At 41.5% G+C, this 27,093-nt stretch overlaps 1 long non-coding RNA gene across 1 annotated transcript in view; it reads left to right on the top strand.

The window, feature by feature from the left end:
• Positions 1-26,105, top strand: part of LOC127570338 (uncharacterized) — a 56,604-nt gene extending 30,499 nt beyond the window's left edge. The window contains exons 2-3 of the long non-coding RNA XR_007956348.1: positions 25,448-25,550; positions 25,973-26,105. This is a non-coding gene — a long non-coding RNA (uncharacterized LOC127570338). The remainder of the gene's footprint in view (positions 1-25,447; positions 25,551-25,972) is intronic.
• Positions 26,106-27,093: the final 988 nt, after the last annotated feature.

Here is a 27,093-nt window from a genome sequence, read left to right as displayed (position 1 = left end):
AGCCATCAGCGGCGGCTGGCCCTGGTGTTTCCCTGAAACTTGCAGGGTGGGCGGCATCGACAGGCCTCCACGCCCCACCTCTGATGGTAGAAACACAGCTGGGCGTCAGTGTCGTCGTCTGTGTTTCTGGGGTGTGGTCGCTTGGCTGCTGGGACTGGTTCAGGTAGGCGTTGGGCACGCAGTCTGGCGATTTGGCCAACGGACGAACTGCTCTCGCGTTTGGCCTTCCACAGGACATCTGCCCGGGCGGCTACCTCACGTGGGTTGCTGAAATCGGCGTCGGCCAACAGCAGGTGAATGTCGTCGGGCAGCTGTTCAAGGAAGGCCTGCTCGAACATCAGGCAGGGCTCGTGTCCCTCAGCCAAGGCCAGCATCTCGTTCTTCAGGGCCGATGGAGATCTGTCCCCCAGGCCGTCGAGATGATGCAGGCGTGCGGCGCGCTCACGACGGGAGAGGCCGAAGGTCCGAATGAGAAGGGCCTTGAAAGCCAGGTACTTGCCTTCCTCCAGAGGAGACTGGATGAAGTCTCCGACCTGGGCGGCTGTCTCCTGGTCCAGGGAGCTGACCACGTGGTAGTACCATGTGGAGTCGGAGGTGATCTGTTGAAGTTGGAACTGGGCTTCGGCCTGGTCGAACCACACACGGGGCCGAAGCGTCCAAAAGGTGGGCAACTTGAGTGCCACTGCGTTGGCTGCTGCATTGTCGTTCATTGTGTGGGTCCAAAATCCATTTGGACCGTCAGGGTCACCAATGTAGCGGCTGCTACCGTGATGCGAGAATAAAGACACGAGTCTGCAAGCTGTAGAACAAGACTGATATATTTACCCGCCTTGCGTGGGCCTTTTAAGGGGCGCGGTTCCCGCACTCCGAAAACGGGAATGACGTACGTGCTACGTCATTGAAATCTTTTCACGCACGCGGGTTCTCCCCCATCGCTTGGGGAAGACGAAGGCCCAGCACCATCTTGGGCCCCGCCGTTCTGACGACGCGCGATCCGACCACCAAGCCGGTTCGCCTGTGCGGACGGTGAGTTGCCACGGTTTTACATATTTTATCATCCACATTTAGAGGTTTGAAGAAATTAATTCTTGATCCAGCTTTATTTCTAGTCGTAATCTCTGTAAATTTACTATTCCAGATCTGTCGCATTTAACTTCATTGGAAAGTAATCATCTTCTTCTCTGATACTCCCCCTTCAGCAGCCACACTTACTGCTTGTTTATCAGTGGTGCTTCTGGTATATTGTGAATCCCTTTATGCAGCTGCCTTTTAAGCAAGATATAAACCAAGGCCCTGACAGCTTGTTCAGGTAACATAAGATCAATGGCATTTCTCTTTGTGGCTCTACTACTCTTACTTAAAGAGTTATAGTAGAGACTGTTACATTTTTAAAATGCATGTTGGCAGTGAAGCACTTTGAAATATCCTGAAGCTATAAAAGACACTGTGATTGGTACAGCTATATGATAGATACTCATAGTACAGCTGCTGCCTCACAACTACAGTGACCGAGGATTGATCCTGACATCCATTTTTGCCAGTGTGAAGTTTGCACGTTCTCCCTGTGACTGGGTTTCCTCCAGATGCTTTGGTTTCCACCCACACACAGGTTGGTAGGTAACTTACCACTGGTGTATAGGTGAGTGGGAGAATCTGTGATGGGAGGGGTGTGGGGTGGGGGAATGGGGCAGAAATTGATGGGAATATGCAGAGAATAAATTGTAATCAGGGTAGGATTAGTATAAATGGGTGCTTTCTGGTCCTCACGGATTCGCTGGGCCGATGGGCTTCTTTCTGTGCCATATCTCTCCATGAGCCTATCCTGTTTTTATCCTGACCACAGTTGTTAGCTCCTGTAATGAGGAAAAACATATTTATTTCTTTCTTTATTACAATTATTGAGGATCTGGGTGAAGAACCTCTGGTAATTCCAGATCCCTGTAACCTTTTCAGTACACACCCTATTGCCTTTATCCCAGTGCTTTCTTAAGTTATGGAATTTATTCAATAATCTTGAAAATTCAGGTCATAATTCCTGTAACTCAGAATTCTTTACTATTGCCACATCTTGCCTTTCTCTTTGTTGAGCTTTTAAAACCTTAACTTGATAGTCGCTAATCATTTTTATGTTCGCAAACGTGATGTCACTGTGCAGATGGCCTTCACCCTTAATATGTACTGTACTCTCAATAATATGTACAGTAAAATATCACATGCTGTCTATATGTACACAGACTTTTGCTGGCATAGAAGACGTTTTAATATAAATTGGGTACTTCCATTGAAATGACTCCATAAACACACACTTAAGACGTGTGGTACAATTGGCAGCAAATCACAAGTTATATTTCCACCACCAGTCACACCTCCCCTCTCCACTCTCCCATCCCTTTTTGGCTTTCCACAGGGACCACTCTCAGTGACTCCCTGGTTTGCACATCCTTACCCACCCCATCTCCGGCACTTTCCCCTGCAACCTTAGAAGGTGCAACACTTGTCCCAACACCACTTCCTTCATCGCCATCCAAGGATCCCAACATCCCTTCTAGGTCAGACAAAGGTTCACACGCATCTCCTCCAACCTTGCCTACTGCATTTGGTGTTCTCAATGTGTCCTTCCCTATGTTGGCGAGACCTTGCAGAGCTCCTATGCTCTGTCCACAATTGCCATTCTGACCTCTCACTTACACGCCATTTCATCTTCCCTTCCCATTCCCACTCCCACATCAATCTGTCTATCCTCAGCCTTCTCCACCATGACGGTGAGGTCAAACACTAACTCGAAGAACTGCACCTCACGTTCTGCCTGGGTGGTCTACAACCCAATGGTACCAATTGAATTTTCCATTTTCAGGTAACCCACACTCCCTGTGCTCCTTTCTCTTTCTTGTTCCATTCCCCTCCCTCACTTGGTTCCATCCACCTATCACCCGCATATCTTCTGGTTCTCCTCCCCCAAGGTGCTCCACCTGCTAATCATCCCTCCCTTACCTGGCTCCATTTATCACCTTCCTTTAACATCAGATTCCAGCATCTGCCGCATCTTGTTTCCACTTATCACCTTCCAGCCTCTGTCTCTACTTCTATCTCACCCCCCCCCCCCCCCCCCCCCCCCAACCACCTGGCTCCATCTGCCCATCATTTCCCTCCTCACCTGGTTCCATCCTTCACATACCAGCCTCTGCCTCACCCCTCCCTCTGGCCTCTTTATACTGGCTATCTCCCCTCTACATTTTCAGTCCTGATGCAGGGTCTTGACCCAAAATGTTGACCATCCCTATGCCTCCACAGATGCTGCTTAACCTGTTGAGTTCATCCAGCAGTTTGTTTTTTGGTCCAGATTCTGGCATCTGCATTTTCTCTTGTGTCTGAATAGAAGTTGATATCTGATTAACACTATTTTTAACAAGATAGACTATAATCAGTACCTCATTTATAGACATAGTACTAAAATATGTATAAAGTGTGAAATTGCTGAAAGTACTCTCTGGATACATAATAAACACGCTAGAAAATATTAGGGCTTATCTGTGATATTCAAGTTTCAAGTAATGAGACTCCATACTTTTTAAGCAGCAATGCCAAAAGGTTTGGCATTAATAACACTGTTAAAAGTACGAGTCTCATTACTTGAAATTTTAATCATTGTTGGAGATGTTTGAATTTTTCTTCATTTTCCATTCTTTAGCTTTGTCACTTACCATCCTTCTTTCCTTTTCTTTATTTATCTTTCTGTACATGGATTTATTTGAATGAAGATTCTTCAATCTGATTAGTGAAGGTACATGCTGTTGCTTAGATTTTCATTATTTTTCTTTAATTGTCTGTTTTACTGTGTATTTACCCTGACCACTTAATCATTAGGAAAAAGTCCAGCAAAGTGTATCAATTTGACAAAACTGCACAATAAATGAAAATCAAAAAACTGCAAGTGCTGGAAATCTAAAACAAAAACACAAAAGGCTGGAAACGCACAGCACATCAGCTATCATCTATGGAAAGAGAAATAGTCAACAATTCAAGTTGAAGACCTGACCTGCTGAGTGTTTCCAGCATTTTCTTTTTTTTTTGTTGAAAACTATACAATACTTGTCTAACTGTATAAACTTCATTCTTGAGCAGTTAATATTTTTGACACAATTCCATGATCCATTTAGCTTAGAAATTATTATATCCCACAGAGAATTTGTTGTTCTGTGAGTATTTTTATATTCCTCGATTCTGGTCTTAATTAGTATTAAATCAACTATTTTTATAGATGTTTAATTGCCATGACATCAAGTTCCCTGTTGAAAAAAGTTCTGTACATGCTAAAATGATTCATTCTAATTCATATCTTTGAGTTTGTTAACTGTACATTCACCTATTAAGCTAACATTTCAATTTAGTAGATGTAGGTTATGGTACCACAACACAGAACAGTTAAAAACTAATCCATAGTGCCTAGAAAGGTAGAAATGGTGTCCAAGGTTTTAGTCTTCTGCAAATATTTAGCCATTATTTAATTAATTGCAAATCTGCACAACAAATACCTCCCAACCCTCTTAGTGGTTTAGGTTCATTTTTAAAAATGCATTCACTTTGAAATGATACTATTGTGCAAATACTATTAACTCCACTCTCTAAGGATGAGGATTAATGCTCCCCAAAAAATTAGATTCAGGACTCTTTAGAGGGTTTGTGGCTTCATCAAACTCAACTGTCTAGGTGAACTGCAGTAATTGAATTGCCTCGTTATAAATGTGGTGTCAAATGCTCCCATTTTGCAGAAATGCTCAGTTCAGAAGAGTGCAAATATACATTTTCATTTTAAATGGAAATTAGAGAATATGTAGCAAACGCAAAGCATTAGAATGGGAGATTTTAATAGTCACTTATAGCAGAAGATATAAAATAGCTTATCGTAAGGTAGTGTATATCAAGAGAATTCTGTACAGTTTTTTTCTCATCAGTGGAAGTCATTTTGACTTCTGCACAGTAGTGTAAAACTGGTGGCAGTGAATTGTTGGACCATTTTCCATTTTTCGTGACTTTCAGGAAATTATACAGGCTGTCACTTTATTTTCCTTTTTACCAGGAGTCACTGTTTTCAAACTGATAAGGAACAGCCCATACTTGTCTTTGCAATGAGTCAGAAGTAATTAATTTGATTTTAATGGATCATTTTGCAAACAATCAACATTGAATTTGACAAGGAGAGGTTACAGAAGCAGTTCACCAGGATGTTGCATGAATTCGAGAGTATTAGCTACAAGGGTATGTTGGACAACCTTGGATTGTTTTCTCTGGAGCATCGGGGACTGAGGGGTGACCTGATAGAAGTATATAAAATTATGAGAGTCTGTGCTAGTTGAGCCTTTTTCCCAGGGTGGAAATGTCAAATACTACAGGGCACAGCTTTAAATGTGAGAGGGAGAATGTTTAGAGGAGATTTGCAAGGCAAGTAATTTTTTTACATGGAAAGTGGTTGTGCCTAGAATGCGCTGCCAGGGGAGCTGATGGAAGCAGGTATTATAGCAATGTCTAAGAGGCACTTAGACTGGTACATGAATAGACAGAGAATGGAGGGATATCGACCATGTGCAGGCAGATGGGATTAGTTTTGATTGGCAGCGTGGTTGATTGGTTGAAGGGCCTGTTCCTGTGCTGTGTTGTTCTATGTTCTTATGAGAGAGATCACACATTCACAGAGTTTTAAATATGACAAATGGGAAAGCAGGCAGAACATATTATACTAGTTGAATAGTCAACAATGAACCTAGAGAAAAACTGCAAGGATTACAAAGATATATGTGATATGATGGAAGACCAATATGTATGCCTAAAGGGTAGAATTTCTACCTTTATTTTCATCACCATACAAGGTAAGATGGAATAAAAGACTAAATGCCACATAAAGTAGCAATTCAGTAGACAGGGAGAAATGCAGATGGCAACAAAGGGATACTTAAATAAAAATAGAGCTGTAGAAAGTAATTATGAAAAAGATATTTGCGAATGATAACAAAACAAAGTAAAATTTTGAATGAATACATTTACAATAGTTGAGGTTAAGGGAGATGAGCTCATTAAGGATGGATGCAGACGATGCTATAATAGACAATAAGTTAAATAAAAACAAACTTGGCCACATTCCTAGCAACCTGTGCAGTTTTATTAATCATCAATTATATATGAACCATAAAGTAAATCTGTAAAATGTTAGGGTTTCTGCAATCATTAAAAACTTTAAAAATGCAGAGATACAAGTATCTAACAATTCACTGTAGCAAATGACATTTGATTGGTATGTATTTTACAGGCTTTTTACCATATTCACTGCTACCCTGGAAACACATAGAAAAGGCTCCAAGTAATTATTAGTTGTTAAAAATAGCTTTTTCATTGTACTGTCTCATCTTGACTAATGCTAAATTAACTCCAGGAAGCTGCCTTGGGTATTAGATGATGATTTAGGTTGATGGTGAATCATGGAAGAATTAACAACATTTTTGTTTCTGGAATTAACAGGTAATAAAATTATAAATTGCTTGGCAATATACCTGCTCAAATTGAATAAAGGTTCTTCCCTCTTAAAAGTTTGATTTATTTCCTCCACCACACCCCCCCCCCCCCCCCCCCCCCAATCTTCTTGGGTATGCCAGGAATAATTTTGTTGTTTCTGGTCATCTGTCAATCTGTCCTATACTCTGCTGCTGTAAACCACCTCCCATATAGTGCCTGACAAACAGTACCACATGAACTTGCATCCTTTCCAGATGGACTAGATGAACATCGCAACAAGTCGCAGGCATTGAACCAGTAACTGATGAAGTTATGTAAAGTACATGAGAAAATAGTGTACAGTTTATACAGTAAGAATACAAGTTTTGCCACACTTCAAAGCCAGTTAAAGAAAGACACGATTACTTTCTAAATATGGGCTCCTAGACAGAAGATTACTTTCTTCAGTTGTAGATTCTCATCTGAGTCAAAAAGTCATTGTTCAAGCTCCAGTACAGAAGGAGTGTCACAATGCAATCTTTCTCCTTTCATCTTAAAAACAAGCAAGTTCTCCTGCTGTTCTGGTGCTCAAACATTATCTATTATCCAAATATTCAGAAATCCCAATAGTATAGCATCTGGCTCGCCAGGTCCCGATTCCCATGCTCCTTTTCACACATTGTGGCCCAATTCCTGGGCACCCTTCCACACTCCGGGGCCCCGGTTCCTGGGCTCCCATTAAATTCACCACTTCCACTGGAAATTGTTATTCTGCTGCACAGCATCTAAAAAGTTAATCAGGTGTGTTGAATAACATCCAATAGTCTGGAAAATCTGCTAGTCCAGCACCACCGAAGTCCTGGGCCTGCTAGATTAAGAGTTTTATCTGGTCACTTTTCCCACTGATATTTGTAGGCCACCATTTGCAAATTAGCTGTTATATTTTCTCACTTTACCACAGCAACATTAGTGGGCTTTGATGTCTCGAGCTCAGGAAACCTACTTTTTAAATGTAATTTATTATTTCCTCTCTACCAAGACCTTTTGAGACTTGGATAATACAATAGCTGAAGTACAATTAATATTCTAGGGCCCCAAATAATTAAGAAAATTCCACTATTCACAATATTTTAATTTCCAAGTGGTCATTTTTGTTTATGATGCATTAGTTTTAACCAGTAAAATTCTTAAATTATGTTTCATTTCATTCTTGAATAAAATGGCTTCTCTTTCCAGATTTGGTCTAACCATGAAGCTCATTGTTATAAAAGCCAGAGCCCTCCTTTCTGTTGCCCTTTATACAAGAGTTTAGAAGAAAGTCAACATCGTGTCAGTCAGTGATTCATTTGTTAGAGGATATCTGTTCATTTAAAGGACCCTTCCCAGAATTCACATATTATGTGTCATCAGCCAGTAAGCATCTCTTCCATCCTCCCTTGGTCTTAACTGAATTAGGCACATTTTAGAACCTTGTATTGTGAATCATGTGTGCTGCACCTGGGGGGTATTTCTTTCATTAGTTACTGAATCATGCAGTGACAAAAGCTTGGAAAAAAAAGTGCCTCTTAAGAAAAAGATAATGACAGTTATATCTCACCGAGGCAAAACGTCATACTGTTAGTGAATCAGTAGAAGTTATTGTTGTTGAGTATACAACGAAAATATTCTATTTAAACAAAGGATAGAATTTATGTTGAATACTTAACTTCATGTTTCCTTTCATTATTCTTTACTTATAAACAGGACCGTCTATTTAAAAGCAATCAGCTATATTTCATTTTGAAATTTTGAATGGTACTGGATTTCACCAACACTTGGCCCATGGTTCCACAATGCGCACACTGAGTTCCAAGATTTGCCGAAGATCGAACGGCTGGTTGGAACTGATGATTTAAGGTTCTCCTCAATACATAGTAGGAAGTTGAGGGTATTACAAAAAGATAAGAAAATCATTGGCTTGATTTTGTAGAATCATGTACTTAAAGTTTTAGCACTTTTTAAAAAATATTATCCAATCAGCCTCTCCTTTGACTCAGTGAGCAATGTTAATTGGTTGCCATACTGAGAGAAACCAACAGGTACCTCTCCCATGGCATCCATGTTCCTCACTGGGACTGTACATCAGCTTGTCTCTGGATCTGCTCAAGGTTATAGTAGTGAACATGAAGCCCATTGGCCTCCTAAGACAAGATGGCAGTAACTTGAGCTATGAGGAAACCTGTTGGCAGAGGTTATACCAAGGTGGGCACCCCTGTTGTGTTGATGATGATTTACATATGCAATGTAGACAAAATAGTCAATGCATTTTGCACAAAGCCTGACACAAGCCCTTGAAAGTATGTGATCTTCTCTTGCAGCTAGTAAGTTCCCTACTCCTGCATACTTATGCATTGTGATTCACTATGAAGACTTGTCTTCTAAAACTGTCTCAAAAATGTATACGTTACCACTATTTGAGTTGGTGTGTGGCCCACTTCTCATCAAGTGAAATAATCATGTCCATATCTTCAGCCCCAGAATGGAAAGAGACAAGATAAACTATTTGTGTGAAGGGAAAAGAAACATGGAGAGAATTAGCTGGTGAAACCGTTTGCATATATACAAAGAATTAGATAAAAATAAATTATATAGTACCAGTAAAGGTGTATTGATCACAATTTGCATGCACTCATTCAACCTTGTTTATTGTTACACACTCCCTGCTCCTTCACATGATTGTATTATTCAGTTGGCATGAATCACACTATTAAATTGATTTGCATCTCAGCAGGAAGCCACAGTGTTGTGAATGGCTACAGCCAACTCTATTACCTCCTAAGGCCACCTCTTAATGGGGAGGGAATATAATGTGAATGCAACCTAGTAAAGAATGGCATTGGGCAACACAGGAGAGACCAAGTTTGACTTTATTTTTCTGATGCTGGAAATGAGATCTTGGTGAGATAAGCAGAAGGAAAGTATGATGAGGTCTGTATGCACAGGACAACGAGGAAATGATGAGCAGAAATACTGAGGAGATGAATGTCAAGAACAATAGAAGAGTTCAGATAATTTATATGCACAGTCAAGCTTGTTGACTGCATCATCAAATGCTAATATCCTACCAGCTGTACTGTTAACCTTGCACACTGCTCAATGTACCACACCCCCTTTAATTCAGAACAGACCAACAATTTTATGGCTCCATAGCACCCATTCTTTTCAGCATGAAAAAGATGAGTAATTGTATCAGCATCCTTGTGCACCAAAATCACCCACATGGAAGTGAAATTAGGTATTGCACAGTGTTAAAGAGAATAGAGATTTCTTCAATTACTATCTACTGTGCACCATAGATCTAATACTTTGCTTGAAACAGCAATCCATCAAAATGAATTAGTAATCAAATGCAAATCCCTTTAAATAGGACAGAAGGGCTGCATATTGGATGCAAAGTATTTAATGGTTTGATGATTTAGAATTTTATGCTGATAGAACTAAATTATGCTATCATCCTAACTAGCAAGGCGTAGGTCATGACTTGAGGTAAAAATGTGCTCAAACATATCAAATGTCAAAGTGAATACAAAATGATACCTGTAGTGCCAAACAACAGGCACCATATGCCAAACTTTGCAGTTGGGATATGTGTAATATCTTCTTCAAAGTTGTTGGTCATCAAAGGTATATTTTATATGTTGCATTTATGGACTGTATGTATTCTTGATAAGGCATTTATTGCTTATTTCAAAGGTCGTGGTGAGTGACCTTTGTGAACTACAGTGGTTCTGTGATAAGCTGTTATTGACCTGAAACATTAACCTGTTTTACTCTCTATAAATGCTGCATGAACTGCTGAGCATTTCCAGTTCCTTGTTTTTATTTGAAGGAAAGGTGATATACCTCAAAATTCAGATAATGTTTGAGAGAAATTTGGAGACGGTGGTCTCCCCATGTGCCTGCTGCTTGTGTCTTTCCAAGTGGTAGAGGTTTCAGATTTGAGGGGAGCTGTTGAGGGAGACATAGCTGGTTGCTGGTGTGAAGTCTGTAAATGATACATTCTGCAGACCAATTCATTATTGGGAGAGGGAGTGAATATTTAGGGGTGTGGCTTTGTAACAAATCACCTGCTTTGTCCTGATCTGCTTTGAGCTTGATTATTATTGGCAGCTGCATTCAATCAGGCAAAGAGAGTATCAGACTGCTGATTTGTATGTTGTAGGTGATAGGAAAGCTTTGGGAATCAGAAGGTAAGTCATTTACTGCAAGATACTCAGCCTCTGAACTACCATTAGGATAGCAGGAAAGAGCTCAAGCAGGGGATTAGGAAGCCCAAAAGGGGCCATGAAATGTTCTTGGTAAATAGGATTAAAGAGAATCCCAAGGCATTTTATACTTGCATTAAAAACAAGAGGATAACTAGGGAGAAAATAGGATCACTCAAAGATAAAGGAGGGAATTTATGCTTGAAGTCAGAAGATATGGACAAGGTACTGAGTACTTTCCTTCGATATTCACTAAGAAGAAGGACATGGAAGATAGTGAGATACATATGGTGCTTGTTAACGTGCCAGGGCATTTTGAGATCAGGGAGGAGGCATTGCTGGGTCTTTTGAAGAGCATCAGTGTGGATCAATGTGTCCCCAGGTCCTGATGGGACATATCCCAGGTTATTGAAAGAGGCAAGAGAGGAGATTGCTGGGGCCTTGATGGAGATTTTTGTATCACTAGCAACAAGAGTGGTCCTGGAGAGTAGATAGTGTTGTTCCTTTGCCGGTGAGCCTCACATCAGTGGTAGGGAAGCTACTGGAGAGGATTCTTTGGGATAGGATTTGTGTGCATTTGGAAAAACAAGGCCTAATAAGGGACAATCAGCATAGCTTTGTGCAGGGCAGGTCATGTCTTACATACTTGATGAGCTTTTTTGAGGAGGTAATGAAGAAGATTGATGAAGGTAGGGCAGTGGATGTTGTCTACATGGATTATAGTAAGGCATTTGACAAGATCCCCCATGTTAGGCTGACCCAGAAGGTTAAGATGCATGGGATCCACATTGACTTGGTATTTTGGATTCAGAATTAGCTTCCCATAGAAGGCAGGTAGTGTTGGAAGGGTGTTATGTTGGCTGGAGGTCTGTAACTGGTGGTGTTCCGCAGAGATCGGAGCTGGGTCCCCTGTTTGTGATATACAAGTGACTTGGGTGGGTTAATAAGTTTGCAGACATCACAAAGATTGGTGGAGTTGTGTAGAATGCTGTCAAAGGATACAGCAGAATATAGATCAGATAGCGGTATGGGCAAATAAATGGCAGATGACGTCTAATCTGAGCAAGTGTGAGATGTTGCATTTTGGGAGATCAAATGTAAGTGGAAAGTATACAGTTAATGGTAGGACCCTTAATGGCATTGATGTACAGAGGGAGCTTGGGGTCCAAATCCAAGGCTCACTGAAAGTGGCCACACAAGTAGTTAGGGTGGCAAAATAATCAAATGGCATGCTTTCCTTCATTGGTTGTGGCATTGAGTTTAAGAGTAAGGAAGTCATGTTGTAGCTATATAAAACTTTGGTTAGGCAATTTTATAAGATTGAGAGGCATAGAGAGGGCAGACAGTCAGAATCTTTTTCCCAAGGTAGAACTGTCAAGTACTAAAGGAGATGCATTTAAGGTGAGAGGGGGAAAGTTCAAAGGAGATGATCAGGGCAAATTTTTCCTTACACAGTGATAGGTATGATAGTGGCTTTTAAGAGGCTGTTAGGTAGCCACAAGAGTATGCAGGGAATGGAGAGATATGGATCATGTGCAGGTAAAAGAGACTTGGTTTAATTCAGCATCGTGTCCAGCGCAGGCATCATGGGCTGGAGCCTGTTCCTGTGCTGTACTGTTCTATGTTCTATCCTTCGCCCCCCATCCCCACACACACAATATTTACATGGTTGGCCCAGTTAAGTTTCTTGTCAATGGTGACCTCCAATATATTAATGGTGTGTTTAGACCTCTTTGAACTCTTCTTTAGTTTGGTGCTGTCTAAAAACTTACTATTTCTTGTTTTGGTACTACTTTTCTTTAGGCATGGTGCTCTCTTCATTGCTACTTTTATTTACCCATCCCCATACTAAATTAATTTCAATCTTTGTGCCTCCCCCCCCCCATGGCATGAGTGAACAGCCCTCCCTTGGCACTAGCTCCCAGACATTGGTCCAAACTCGGTTGAGGTGCAATTGTGCAATCCATCTAGCTTGCACAGGTCCCTCCTCACCAAAACTGGTCTCTATGCCACAGTGATCTGTAGCCTACCTCCTGCACCACCTCTCCAGCCATGCATTTATCTATTGCCATGTTCCTATTTCTATCCTTATGTGTGCATGGTACAGGAAGTAAGTAATCTTGAGATTACTACTTGAGATCTTAATCTCTGTCCTAACTCCTTAAAATTAGCCCAAAGAACCACATTACTTTTACATCTATGTATTTAGTACCAACGTGGACTATAGCCTCTAGGTATCTCCTGTTTCAGAACTTCCTGTAGCTGCTTAATCCCTCCTCCAGCCACTTCTACAACCATGCAAATGCCAGTCTGCTCCCCTGGTCATAGAATGCCCATTACATAACTATTTGTTTTCTTGATCTTTCTTTTCCCTTGCTGTACAGTTGAATCACCCATGGTGCTATGGTCTTGGCTCTGGCTACACTTCTAGGGGAAGCTCCTTTTCCATTAGTATTCACAGACTGGTTAGAGAGCAAGATGACCTTAAAGGGTCTACTAAACTCACTGCCTGCTGCTTTTCATCCATTGGATAGTCACTCATTCCTTTTCTATGCTTTCCCTTGGGTGACCACCTCCTGGAATGTGCGGTCTATGAAACCGCTAGCCTCTTGTGATTTCAGCTGTTCAAACTCCAAACCCTTTTATCATTGTGTGTTTTTGAACGTTTATAAATGTCAGACATTTGCAGATATTCAATTTGCTTGGTACTGGTGGTACTAGGGGTTTGGCTCAACTAGCTCTCAATGCAATTCCAGTGCCGTGCCGTTATAGGCAAGATTGGAAAAGCCCCGTGATGCAGTGCCGTTTGTAAATTAGGGCAGCCTTTTAGGGCTGGAAGCCAGCAAACCTGGTTGGGTTGACAGTCAGCAGAAGATCTGGCCCATTTGAAGCCAATGTAATGGGAATCATTTGAACGACACTCTGTAAATTTATTACAAAGGGATGTCCCAGATAGGAAATGATAAATAATTTTTAAAATGTGTCTAAGATATTAGAAAAAAATTGTTTAAATGCTGTTCCAAACAAAATGACATTGCAAATATATATTTGAAAGTAAGCTATTTTTACGTTAGGTTGATAAAATAGGGTCATGATGACATAATATCCATTTTTTAATTTGCACTGGAATTTATCTTCAACTTTGAGCCATGGCAATTAATAATGGATAATTAATGATAATTGGAGTAAAAATTTAAAATTATACTGTGATTTGAAACCTACCATGTGATGAGCACTATCAAGAAAAATAACAAATTAATATGATGTATTTCATGATTTAAGGATATAGCAAATGCTTCATAACCAATTAATTATTTCTGCAGTGCAATTACTCACTGTAGGGAAAATAGCATAAAGCAAAAACCCAAAAATAACAGTGAGATAGTTAACCAGATTGTCATTTGATGATATTTAATCATTAATAAATGTTGCCAACTGGAGAACAGTTGACTGTTCATGCTACAGTGCCATCCAATATTTTATAATTACCCAAGAGGACAGACCAGGCCTTTGTTTTAATATATCAAGTTAAAGGACAGTACTTCAAAAGCACATTTCCTCATTTCTGCAATCCAGTGTAGGTTGGATTGTGTGTTTATGGTCTCAAGTGAGTCTTGAAGCTTCTGATTCAGAGGCAAGACTTCCACCACTGAGCCAAGACTGACACCTAACCTGGTTTGTATAGTTTAAACCTTTTTATTTCAGAGCAATATTTTGATAAACAATTCAGTTATTGGTGTATTCCTACTGAAGAATAAATTCAAGTTTTTGCAGTACAAAAGACGGACAATCTTTATGTGGACCTCATTGATTGTGGCATTGATTTTGCAGATTTATGGATTTGTTTTTGCAAAATAATGTGGAAAGCTGTCAACAGAGACTGTAATCAGAAAATGTTCATCTAGTGAGAAAATGTAAAGCTGCAGGAGAACAGACTGCTCACGCCATCAAGTAGCTGGAAAGCAACTCAGAAAAAAAACACTGAGTGCAGCTGGTCAGAACACAAAGCGAGGGAGGAACTGCAGGTGGAATAATGTGGGAGTTGTCTTGGACACTGCTTCCTTATTGGGGGAAAGGGGACAATAGTACAGGATGGGATTGTTTTGCAAGCCTAGGGAAAGAACAGGTGAAAACCAGGAGAGGGCCCTTATTTGAGTTGGAAACTTTCTTAGAGCCAGTCTGGTCTCTCTCTGTCCCACATGACTCTATGATTTTGAATATTATTAGCTAATAACAATGCTTAGAAATCAGCATTCATTTACCAGAAGTCAGAAATATTCAGATTTTTCAACGAGAATTACATCTAGAGCTTAAGTCTGGGTTATGGAGTTCTCATAAGTGGTCAAAATCAAGAGAATAAACTGTTGGAAGCATCATTACCTTTTGATGCTGGTGCTCAAAGGGAGAATGAGGGTGTCGTGAGACTCCAGCAATCTGTCCAACAGATCATAGAGAAACAAAGGACTGGGGATGCTGGAATCTAGATGAAAAACACGATGATGCTGGAGGAACTCAGCAGGCCAGGCAGCATCCGTGGAGAAAAGCAGACAATCAATGTTTCGGGTCAGGACCCTTCTTCAGGACGGATCATAGGGTTTGCTATGAAGAGCACAAATCCTCTACACGATCTCACCATTGCCAGTACCCCTGTGCTTTTGCTAGAATGTGTTAACCAAGTTGCTGCTGCTCACTTCCAAGGTGATCTCATCCAAAGCCAAATCTTCTTTGCCTCGAGCTGCTCAAGATTGTCCTTCACGGCCATCCACAGCTCCCTCCAGTACATTTCAGCAGCTCTGCACCAACTGTGCCGCAACCACTGGGGTGCACTGCATGGTATTAATAGGATAGGCAAAAGCACTAAAAGTAAGCACAAGGATTAGTTCATTGGGCATAGTATGGTTCATTTCTTTGAAAGAATAATCTGGATACCCCAAATGGATACTAGGGTCAAAGATTTATGACCCAAAAAAATTCTATGGCTTTCAAAAGCCTAAGCCCTAACCTCAGCCTGGACTTCACATTTCCAGAGTGTGAAGACTTGCACACTTTATCTCACTGGGCATGACGGCCTCTAATCGTGCTGAAGCTCATCGAGGCCATAAATCTAAATGTCTAAGTAAGGATTTCCCACTGCTGTCACTTCAAAGGCTTTGACTGGAGCAGGCTGAGGCCCAACTCCCAAACAAAGCTGAAGGAAGAAGCCAAGCATGCCACTGAATTTCCACTAGAATTAGTCGTAGTCTGTTTTCAATAGCAGAGAACATTTAGGGTCTTTATTTGCCAGTGGATCTGACCCAGTTCAACTGAGTATTTGGGAGTGAGAGATTTTAAGGGTTAGCAGCACCAGAAAGTGAGAAATAATGGAGACTGGTAGCAGCAGTGTACATAGACCAAGTTTAATGCACTGGAGAGAGAAGGTCTTTAAGGTTGGCAGGCTGGTGTGATGTTGTATTGTACCACTGGATGCTGGGACTTGGTAGCATTAGGGAACTATGGGTTTGATATTGTGAAGTAGCAGGGTCCACGTGTGTAAACAGTCATAAAAAAACATTGCTGCTTAGAGTTCCGAACAGAATAAAAGAATACATGAATGCAGCAATTTACTTTTGTTGCAATGACATTAAAATTTGGGTAAGAAAAGGAGGAAAAAAAATGCTCAGCAAACTTCAGGAGATAGCTTCCTAATTGATGGGAATCTATTGTAGGAATCTTTAAAATCAAGAGTGATGCCAAACATTTGGAGAGAAAGTAATATAAAAATTAACTTAAAAGTAGGACACATGCAAAGTGAAATGCAGCATGAGAAACAAATATTGGAATTACAAATCAATGTTGCTAGTTTACAGGATTCAGCATAGAAAAAACAGTGGGATATGGATGGGCAGGTTGGTGAAAGCCTGCATAGGGATAGAAGAAATTGGGCTGTAGAGACTGTACAGTAGGTGTTCCTTAGTCTGTAGAGGGACATTGGTTCTTCTCTTAAGATTACTCTTTCCAGATCTGGTCTCAAGATGTGATGCACAGCTAAAACTGCTAGTTTATCTTGTAAAGAGACACAAGAGACTGCTGATGCTGGAATCTGGAGCAACAAACAATCTGCTGGAGGAACCCAGCAGGTCGAGCAGCATCTGTGGGAGGAAAGGAATTGTCAACATTTTGGGTTGAAACCCTGCATCAGGATTCAGAGTGGAAAGGGGAGATGGCCAGTATAAAGAGAAGAAATGGAATGGTGAGACAGAAGCCTGAGGACACTGTCTCACCACTCCCCTTCTCATCTTTATACTGGCCATCTCTGCTCTCAGTCCTGATGCAGGGTTTCAATCTGAAACATCGACAATTACTTTCCTTCCACAGATGCTGCTCAACCCGCTGAGTTCTTCCAGCAGGTTGCATCTTGTACAGAATCGTATACTATTTAGTGAAAGACATATAAATATATCAGATAGGCTACTGGCACAGCAGGGACAAGAGTGATCTTCTGGATCAGCCTCCCATGAGTGACCTTATCAAAAGCTTTACTAAAATCCATGTGTATAACTTCCACTGCCCCACCCTCATCAATCATTTTCATCACCTCTTCAAAAAATCTTAAGTTTATAAGACGTGACCTTGCCTGCACAAAGCCACGCTGACTATCCCTAATAAGTCTATGCTTTTCCAGATGAGAGTAGATCCTATCCCTAAGAATCTTCAATAATTTCCCTACCACTGTTGTAAGGCTCGCTGGTCTATAATTTCCTGGTTTGTCTCTATTGCCCTACTTAAAGAGAGGACAACGTTGGCTATTCTCCAGTTCTCTGGGACCTTGCCTATGTCTAGTGAGGATACAAAGACCTCTGCCAAGGCCGAAGCAACATCTCCTCCCTTGCTTCCCTCCGTATACTGGGATAAATCCCATCAAACCCTGGGAACTTACCCAGCTTAATGTTTTTCAAGGCACCTAACACCTCCTTCTTCTTGATATCTACATGCCTTAGAATATCAACACACACCTCCTTATCTCACCATCGTCCATATCCTTCTTGGTGAATACTGATGCAACGTACTCATTAAGGACATCACCCACTTCTTCTGGCTCCAGGCATAATTTCCCTCTGTCCTTGAGTGGACCTACCCTCTTGCTCCTAATAATACATAAAAAAAAATACCTTGGGATTGTCCCTAATCCTACTTGTCAAGGACATTTCATGACCTCTTTTAACCCTCCTAATTTCTTGTTCTCCTATTGCACCAACATCTGACTAAGGGTCTTTGACCTGAAACTCTTTCATTTTCCACAAATTTTGTCTGATCTGCTGAGTGTTTCCTGCTGGTTTTTATTTTAGATTTTCACTCTCTGCAGTTTTTTGATTTTCATGCACCAAATCTTTGGTGTTTCAACTAACTCAGTGGAACTGCTCTCACTAGTTTGCATCAACTATCTCCAGTAATTGCATCCCTTCCTACTCCAGTGCCATTACCTATGGAGTTCCCCCATGTATAAATCTTTGGCTTCCTCCTTCTTCCTTGCCCATCCTTCAGCAACATTATATAAAACAAATGGTTGACAAGAAACATACTGAGACACACTGTCTTGGACTGAACACAATTTACAATGAAACAAGCATAAATTCACCTTTGATTTGTGGGCTGTGTTTTTAGCCATTCCTGGAAGGTTTCCATGCTGCAAGAAGCCATGGATCCAAGAAAAGTCAGACTGTATCCTGCTTTAAACATGTTATTGATTTACCTGCAATATACTGAGTAATACTGCTTATGAATATCTTTTTTTCAGGTTGGACACCTACTGATAAAGGTACCTTATCAGCATTTTGATTGTTTCAGACAAAAGAACAAACATTAAATTTGCATCTCAAGCCAAAATGCAGTTATCCTAAAATTACACTTCCCAATGAAGGTGTATGGTTAAGGAGCGCACAACCATTGCATTTCCATTTGACATTCGTACTGGAAGACTGCCACGTCACCTGCAGAAAATGCAGTTCACATTCACACACACTCTGAGGTGTTGCTCTTGCTTAGAAGAAATCTGCCATTTACAGCAATTTCCAGCCAATTTTATTATATCAAGATTGATTCCTATATTGTTTTCAGTGTATTACAGAAACCTATCACGAGTCACCAGAAATGGAGAATAAGGATATAATGATTTGATGAAAAGATTGAAGCAACGCGGCATAAAAATGTTGCATGAAACATTGTAATGGTAATAATAACTGAGGATTAATGACTGGAGCGCAGATTTCTCTACATATGTCACATGGCCAGATTCTGCTCTGACTCCATCTACAAGTTTGCAGATGATACCACTCTGGTGAGCCGTATCTCAAATGATGATGAGTTGGAGTACAGGAATGAGTTAGAGCCTAGTAACACGGTGTCATGACAACAATCTTTCCCTCAATGTCAGCAAAACAAAAGAGCTGGTCATTGACTTCAGGAAGGGGGGGGGGGCAGTGCAGATGCTCCTGTTTACATCAATGGTGCTGATGTCAATAGCCTGTCCTGATCCAACCATGTTGACACCATGGCCAAGAAAGCTCACCAGCACCTCTAGTTCCTCAGGAGGCTAAAGAAATTTAGCATGTCCCCTTTAACCCTCACCTATTTTTATTGATGCACCATAGAAAGCATCCTCTCTAGATGCATCACGGCTTGGTATGGCAACTGCTCTGCCCGGGACCACAAGAAACTGCAGAAAGTTGCGGACACAGCTCAGCACATCACAGAAACCAACCTCCACTCCATGGACTCTGTTTACACTTCTTGCTGCCTCAGTAAAGCAGCCACCATAATCAAAGATCCCAAACACCCCGGACATTTTCTTTTCCCCCTCCCATTGGGCAGAAGATGCAAAAGCCTGAAAGCACATACCACCAGGCTCAAGGACAGCTTCTATCCCGCTGTTATAAGACTATTGAATGGTTCCCTAGTATGATAAGATGGACTCTTGACCTCACAATCTACCTCGTTGTGACCTTGCATCTTACTGTCTATCTGCACTGCGCTCTCTGTACTGTAACACTTTATTCTGCACCTTGTTATTATTTTTACCCTGTACTACCTCAATGTACTTTTGTAATGAATTGATCTCTATGGACTGTATGCAAGACAAGTTTTTCACTGTACATGTCACAATAATAAACCAATTTATGTGGAATACAGCCACACTGAGGTTTTTGGCATCCAAGGAATAATATCTACCCACTGATATAAGATGCAATAACTTCAGAACAACATTGTTCAAAAATAACTGCTGCCATTTTCAATGAAATACATAAGGGATGAGGAGGAAGGACAAATGGATTAGTATCTATTTACTATCTGCAGGAAGGATGGTTTAACCTCTGACTGCATTTTGAGAGTGTTACATAAAAAGAAAAGAAATTCCTATCAATGCGCCCAGTGTGAAGAAAAACAGTACTCAATCCATTTCAAGAGTGTAGACACAAGAGGCTGCAGACACTGAAATATTGAGCAACAAACAATCTGCTGGAGGAACTCAGCAGGTCGAGCAGCATCTGTGGGAGGAAAGAAATTGTCGCTGTTTCGGGTGGAAACCCTGTGTCAGTCCTAATGAAGGGTTTCGACCTGAAATGTTGACAATTTCCTTCCTCCCAGGGCTGCTGTTTGACCCACTGAGTTCCTCCAGCACATTGCCATTTCAAGAGTGTGTTTGAAGACGTGCCACAATAGAGTCTACCCATGCACTACAAGACTGGGTGACCACTTTCTTGGGAACTGTCTCAGCCATGAGACGTTCTGCTCTGAGTCATTGAGCTGGTGGACATATTAGAATCTGTAACAGATAGTTGGCAAAGGGACAAATAGGTCAAGTTTGCAAAATGCCACAGATGCTGAAAATCTGAAATTAAAATGCTGAGAATACTCAGATGGGAAGTGTAGAGGGGAAGAGCCAACAAACATGGATGCATGTGACAGAACAGAAGATAGGTGAATTTACGTATCTAAGGGATAGATGGCTTAATGAAGAAAGTGTGGCGACTCACCGTCTAGTCGGGCGAACCGGCTCGGCAGTCGGGTCGCGCGGCGTCGGAGCGACGAGGCCCAAGATGGCGGCGGGCCTCGTCTTTCCGAGCGACGGGGAGAACCCGCGCGCGGGAAAGTCCTGATGACGTAGGACTTACGTCATTGCCGGTTTTTTTGGGCGGGAGTTTTTCTCCCTTAAAGGGCCCGCACAAGGCGGGAAAATAAACCAGTTCTGTTTGGCAATCCTCCGAGTAGAGTCTTGTTTTATTCCGCGGTAGCAACCGCTACATTGGTGACCCCGACGGTCCAAACAGCTTTTGGACCCGCGAAATGGACGACAGCGCAGCAGCCAACGCAGTGGCCCTCAAGCTGCCCACCTTTTGGACACTTCGGCCCAGCGTCTGGTTTGACCAGGCTGAAGCGCAATTCCACCTTCGGCAGATCACCTCCGACTCCACGAAGTACTACCATGTGGTTAGCTCTCTGGACCAGGAGACAGCCGCCCGGGTTGGTGGAACGTTTTCACCGCCATCTAAAATCGGCCTTGATGGCCCGCCTGAAGGGTCCTAACTGGGTTGACGAGCTGCCTTGGGTCCTGCTCGGCATACGCACTGCCCCCAAAGAAGACCTCCGCACTTCGTCAGCTGAGCTTGTATACGGGGCGCCACTAGTTGTCCCCGGGGATTTCATACCTGCCCTTCAGGACCAAGGGGAACAACCCCCAGCAGTTCTACAAAGACTGCGCGAGAAGCTCGGCACCTTGGCCCCGATTCCCACCTCATGGCACGGTCAAGCCCCATCCTGCCAGCCCAAGGAACTACGGGACTGTAAGTTTGTTTTCGTTCGCAGGGGCACACCTCGGGCACCATTGCAACGACCATATGAGGGACCGTTCCGAGTCATACGGAATAACGGATCCACTTTTATTTTGGACATTGGAGGCAGGGAACAGGTTTTCATGGCAGACCGCCTCAAACCGGCCCATTTGGATCTGCAACAGCCTGTCGAGGTTGCCACACCACGACGCAGAGGCCGCCCCCCTAAGCGGCAGCTGGCACAGCCCACGGACCTTGGGGACTGTCTCGCCGGTTCTGGGGGGGGTTGTGTGGCGACTCACCGTCTAGTCGGGCGAACCGGCTCGGCAGTCGGGTCGCGCGGCGTCGGAGCGACGAGGCCCAAGATGGCGGCGGGCCTCGTCTTTCCGAGCGACGGGGAGAACCCGCGCGCGGGAAAGTCCTGATGACGTAGGACTTACGTCATTGCCGGTTTTTTTGGGCGGGAGTTTTTCTCCCTTAAAGGGCCCGCACAAGGCGGGAAAATAAACCAGTTCTGTTTGGCAATCCTCCGAGTAGAGTCTTGTTTTATTCCGCGGTAGCAACCGCTACAAAAGGATAGTAATGGATAATATAATTAAGAGTGGTCTAGCTCAGGTGTAAATGGGAAAAGCCGAATCATTACCAATAACTGAAAAAAAATAGGTTCAATGTTTGTGTTGTCAAATTGTAGACCTCCATGTTGCGTCACAAAGGCTCTAACAGGCTCAAGAGAAATATTTCTCACTCAGCTTCAGTGTAACAGGAGGGCAAAATTATTGCAAGTGAGAAGGTTTATAGTGACGGTGACCAGAAGGCTCAGTGCGCAGACAAAATGGACATTTTCTTTAAATTGGCCACCCAATCTGCATATGCTGTCTTCAGTCTATGTTGTGCCAAACTTAGTATACTAAATTAAACATAAATAAATTGCTATTTCATCTTAGTTGCATGCTTTTGGACAGCAAAAAGTGAGGAGTTAAAAAGGCAGATGTTGTACTCCCCCCATCTGCACAGGAATGTTGGTGGTAAGGGCAGGGTGTAATAGTGGGAATTGGTGATTGGACCAGGGTGTCATAATGGGAACTATCCCTCCCCAATGCTGAAAGAAGAGGGTGATATATTTTTAACACAACAACATAAGAACATACGTAATAGAAGCAGGAAATCTGAAATAGGAATAGAAAGTGCTAGAAATACTCATCTGGTCATCTGTGGAAAGAGAAACAGAATTACCCTTCATCAGATATTGGTGTAGTATAATGAAGGGTTTTCAACCTGAAACATTAACTTTGTTTCTCTTTCTACAGATGCTGTCTGACCTACTGAGTATTTCTAACATTTTCTGTTCTTATTTTAATGGAAGCCATTCATACCTGTTCTCACTTTGAGGAAAATAATTACATATACCTCAGCACCACTTTGCTGTGTGAATCCTGTCTCTTGATATCCTAAAATCTGTTCATCTCTGTCAAGCAACTGAGCCTCCATATTGAGGCATAAAGTCATACAGCACAAAAACAGTCCCTTTGGCCTCTATGCCCATACCTACCATCAAGTAGCCATCTATACTAATTTCATTTGGTCCAAGCTTTCTTGGTCTTGGTGACTCAAGTCCTTGTCCTGATACTTCTTAAATATTGCGAGATACCTGATACATCACCCATTCATGCTGTGAATTCCTGATTCCAACCACCCTCTGGACGAAAAGTTCCTTCTCAGATCCTCTCTAAACCTCCTACCTGTTACTTTCCACCCATGTCCTCTCATTTTATACACCTCTGCTATGGGAAAAGTTTCCTATCAAATACACTACCTATGCCCATAATTCTATATACCTCCATCAGGTCCCACCTCAGCCTCCTCCACTCTAAGGAAAACAAACCCAACCTGTTTCTCATAACTTAACCTTTCCATCCCAGGTAACGTTCTGGTGAATCTCCTCTGCCCTCTCTTCAGTGCAATCCCATCCTACCTACAGTGTGGCAATCAGAACTGCACACAGTAATCTAGCTGTGGCCTAACCAATGTTTTATAAAATTGTAACCTCCCTGCATTTATATTGTTCCACAGCTAAAAAAAGGGCAAGTATCCTGTATGCCTTCTTAACCACCCTACCTACTTGTTGCTGCCACCTTCAGGTCCTTTTGTTCCTCAGTACTTCCTGGAGCCCTATCTTTATTAATCCTCACAAAATGCATCACATCACACATACCGGCATTAAATTCCATACGCCATTGCTCTGCCCATCCTACCAACTCGGCAATATTACCCTAGATTCTGAGCCCATACTTCTCACTGCCAATTTGCGCATCATCCCTCTTGGGTAGAGAATTCCAACAAATCACTAACCTTTAGGTGAAGAAATCCCATGTCTATTCTGAATGGCTGACTCCCTTTTTTGAAACTTGCCCCCTGGTTCTTGATATTCTGGCCTGGGGAAACATTCATTCAAATCTACCCTGTCAAATCCCATAAGAATTTTGTACATTTCAATGAGATCACAGCTTATTCTCCTAAATTCAAGAATGAACAGGCCTAGTCTACTTAATATCTCCCATATCCAAAAAAATCCACCATCCCAGGAATCAATCTAGTGAACCTTACCTGCACACCTTTCTCGCAATTATATCCTTCCTTAGGTAAGGAGACTAGGCCTGTACACAATGTGATCCCACCAGGGCCCATTATAATTGGAGTACAATATCTCTACTCTTGTACTGAAAACTTGCAATAAAAAACAACCTACCATTTACTTTCCTAATTGCTGAATTAACTTCTGAGTGTTTTATTAATGAGGACACCCAGGTCCACCAACAACTTTCAATCTCTCACCATTTAAAATATTCTGCCTTTCTATTTTTACTATCAATGTGGATGACTTCACTTTTTTCCATGGGCCATGTCCTTGACCTTTCACTTCACCTGACTATCTCCCTTCCAAGCCGTACTGCAACATCCTCACAAATCCACATGACCACCTAGCTTTGTATTTATAAAAAACTTGCAATATATTATACTTGATCCCCTTGTTCAAATCACTCATATAGATTGTGAACCATGGGGCCCCAGCAACAATCCTTGTGGCACCCACTAGTCCCAACCCGAAAGGGACCACATAACTGCCTATATCTTCTTGTACATTGGCATACCACACTGCTCAGTTTCTCACCCTGATCCCACCATGGTATGTTGGTATCATTTACAAATTTTGATACTGAACTGATCTTAAGTCCAATTCAGCAATGGAAGTTTCAAATAAGTGGTCCCAACACTGAATCCCTATAGAGCATTGCTTTTCACCTTCCTTGAATTTGAATAATTACCTTTGATCTGTACCTTCTACTTCAGTTTGGGGTTCTTACTTTATCAAGTTCTATTACATGTACCGATATACTGTTTCTTCAATAAACATGGAAAAACTGGCATCAATGTGCAAGAACATTATTAATTTAGGAAGAGATAGAACTTCAAATCTGAGTGAATTTAAGCTGATAGAATTTTTAAATCAGCACTCAGTATATTTTATTTCTACATATTAGCATTCCTTTTCATGAATTCAAGTAGGAAAATTTTCATAAACTGCTTAAAATGACAAAGCTGTCAATATAGATAAAGGGTGCAAGGAAACCATGACAGGGTTCCACAAGAGAAGCTACTGAAGCAACATACCGCAAACCTGGACAGCAAAGCATTTGAACTTCATGCTTTTCCAAGGCCCTTATTGCATGTGCTGCATTTAAACTTAATGATCTCAAAAATTTCAATAAAGATGTATTAGCACATGGTATGTACAACATTGGCACTAAAACTGCAAACTGTAATCTAAAATTTATAGGTTATAGCACCAAATAAAATAAAATGGAATGTTTTGTAAATCTAAGCAGGGAAGCTAATATTAATTTCTCTCATTTACAGAACCAAAATAACTAAAAACAAAGAGGAGCCTTGAGCACCCTTGCACAGATGATTTCACGTATTTGGTCAGAATAAGCATTATCACGAGTACACCAGTGACAAGGTAAGTTTAGGGGGCCGTTTCCATTAACAAGACTTAATATGCAAGATCTCTTCTCAAACCATTCTGATGTAGCTCAAAAACCTGGAAGTATATAGATTGCAGCCACGTTGAACAGATTTCTGATGGGTTTAAAGGGATATTGGAGTCGATATGTGACTTGCTGACAAGAATCATAAGGTGTGTGAATGGGGCTTGGAATGTGGAGGGTACAGGGTTATTTTGGTTTGTTAGCATCAATAACAAGCACTCACATCAGCTGATTGCTAAAGCCCCGTAGATTGGTAGCTAGCTTCATCCATTTAATATCTTTGCTCAAGAAATCTCAAGCTTTAACAGTTTGTGGCACCTGACAGATGAGAATGAGTTCTCTCATGACTGCTTTAAATAGATCCTAATACGATAATTATCTCCTCAAATTCCAGGAAAATTTTTGACAAGAGCAACCAAAACTGATGGAAAATCTTGAAATGCCTGTGAATCAAGACCACCTTATGATCAATTAAAGCTCAATCTTGTTTTGTAGTTCAACTACCAGGAATTTCCATTTTTGTTTTTACACTTCAAAAGGTACGACTGCACAATAGCAGAATATATGTTTGTATTATATATTGGGCACCAAAGTTACATGCAAGATGATCATGTGCACTGGATAGTTATATGGAACAGCTGCAGAACATGAATAGCTTTCCACCAAGATTGAGCTTCAGCTTATAGCATTGTGTTTCTCTAAAGGGCCACATCAAGAACACAAAAAATTAATGGAAAAAACCACAATCTTCATGGGTTGTATGAAACAAATGAGAAGAAAATGAAGTGTGAGAACACAGTGCCTCACCCTCACCAGCATTTTTAAGCAGATGCTTGTTGAAACTGTTTTGTTAATAGAAAACAAGTTGATTGAAATTACTGACAGGTGGGATATACTGCAAGAGGTGTGTGTGTGTGTGTGTGTGTGTGTGTGTGTGTGTGTGTGTGTGTGTGTGTGTGTGTGTGTGTGTGTGTGTACACGCGCGCGCATGCGTGCAGGAGAGAGAGTGATAGTGAGAATTCTAACTCAGTTGGAATGACATTCCACATATACTCTCAAATGACACCTCCCTCAACCACTGACAATTCCAAGAAGCCACCATGCTCTGGTCCCCATGTGCTGCCCCAGACTAATTTATAAAATTTGCTAGACAAAGTTGCAGAATTGGATCCACAGTATAAATCCAAGGAAGCCAGTTCACAAAGAACTCAGTCAATGTAAATCAATAGCTTTTGATTTTATTGCCATGATGATATGAATACTGTTATTTGAAATATTTAATGTGTTTTAGTTCCTCTAATATAAAAGCAGAACCAGACAGGGAAAAAAACAAATTATCAAGCAGCAATACTTCTATAATGCATGTAATATTTCATGTCAACCTTTGTGCATTTGGTCCATGAGCTACCTTTTTGCATGTGTTTTGCATAATTTTTTAATAAACACAGTGCCACTAAAACTGAAACACGGCAAGAATACCACTCCTTTGGTCCCTGGACTGACAAAAATAAAAGA

The sequence above is a fragment of the Pristis pectinata genome, chromosome 5 (genome assembly GCF_009764475.1).
Source record: "Pristis pectinata isolate sPriPec2 chromosome 5, sPriPec2.1.pri, whole genome shotgun sequence".
NCBI lineage: Eukaryota > Metazoa > Chordata > Chondrichthyes > Rhinopristiformes > Pristidae > Pristis > Pristis pectinata.
This window is presented reverse-complemented; position numbering and strand designations above follow the sequence as displayed.